This window comes from Cyprinodon variegatus, unplaced genomic scaffold (genome assembly GCF_000732505.1).
Source record: "Cyprinodon variegatus isolate N-32 unplaced genomic scaffold, C_variegatus-1.0 Scaffold35, whole genome shotgun sequence".
Lineage (NCBI taxonomy): Eukaryota > Metazoa > Chordata > Actinopteri > Cyprinodontiformes > Cyprinodontidae > Cyprinodon > Cyprinodon variegatus.
Genome location: NW_015150488.1, coordinates 550,274 through 551,663, shown reverse-complemented (window position 1 = coordinate 551,663; position 1,390 = coordinate 550,274). Strand labels below are relative to the sequence as shown.

The following is a 1,390-nucleotide window of genomic DNA, read 5'->3' as shown; positions in this document are numbered from 1 at the left end:
ATAGTCCTTCTTTATATGGTTTCACCCAGTTTGAGTTAAGAGTAGTAAATAACTTGCTCCCAGGTAAAGAACCGGTAGGGAAGTTCAGAGGCTCAGCAGCCTTCAGGGGGACATAACTTCCATATTTAACAAAGGAAAGAAAAGAAAGGAAAAGAAGAGTAAATAAAGGTGGTTAAAATCCAAAAATTTTCTTCTTCTTACTGTTTATTTCAGCTGCAGTTTAGCACAAAGCTTAATGGCGTTTTAACGCCACTAACTGGTAACGAATGTCATATAAGAAAAGAAATTTCAATAAAATGGTATTAAAATCCAATCCAAAAATCTTCATCTCACTGTTTATTCTAGCGGCAGTTGAGAAACATCAGTTAAAGGAACTCTGGCGTCTTTCTTTTGTGGATAACCCGGCATAATATTTCTACTAGTAGAAATAAATGTTGATTTGTATTTCTTTTCTTTTCTTGATGACATTTGTTACCCACTCCTTACCACTCGGTGGTGGTAAATCGCCATTAAGCTGTTTATCAACTGCTGCTAGAATAAACAAGATGAAGATTTTTGGATTCGGCTTAATTTCATTTTAGATGTGTATACAAAATGACAATAAAACTTGTCCAAGTCTAATCAGATGTAGACTGATTTATATTAAGGGAACACGTTTTTAATATGGGATTAAGTTTAATATTTAGATGTGGTTGTGTGTTATACCGTATGGGGTTTCATAATGATGCTAGATTTGACACCATGTGTTCTTTGAAATAAGGGCTACAGGGGTCTGAAAAGATGTTCAATTTCCCGTTTCCTGCATATATTCACCTGAAACATCTGCACATTTATGAAATCTTGCGTTTCTCCCCTTAGGAAGGCTCAGCTGAGGAATCTGGAAATGATTTATTTTTCCTACACTTTGCAGACTTTAAAATCAAAATGTACAATAGCTACCTTGACCATGAATACCAATTCCCCCATCTTGATTTAGTATTTAAGAACAAATTGCTCTAATTATTGTCCCTTATGATCGTTTATTTACTTTAGGTATTTATCTTGCTTCTTTTATACCCCATTTATAACAAGGTAATTATCACAAACGCAAACTTTATGCTTAGTTATTAGAGCGTTTACTTTCAGTCATATATGGATGCTCATCTGCGGCATCAGGAATTACTATTCTAAAACAGTCAATGTAAAACGTACACATCGTGAAGAATATCCAGCACGTCGATTTAGTGATTAACCAGGAACCATTTGCTCCAACTGCCGTTTGTGTGGCCCTTAAAAGGGCCTTTGTTGGGCTTGCAGCAATGAGAAGGTTTACTTGGAGCTGGTGTACTTTGTAACAGCCTTGGTTCCCTCAGACACTGCGTGCTTGGCCAGCTCACCGGGCAGCAGCAGG

At 36.8% G+C, this 1,390-nt stretch overlaps 1 protein-coding gene across 1 annotated transcript in view; it reads right to left on the bottom strand.

Annotated features, from left to right (window-relative positions):
- The window catches only part of LOC107103724 (histone H1-like), a 14,529-nt gene that overhangs the window by 12,830 nt on the left and 309 nt on the right, over nucleotides 1-1,390 (bottom strand). The gene's annotated exons all lie outside the window — the stretch shown is intronic.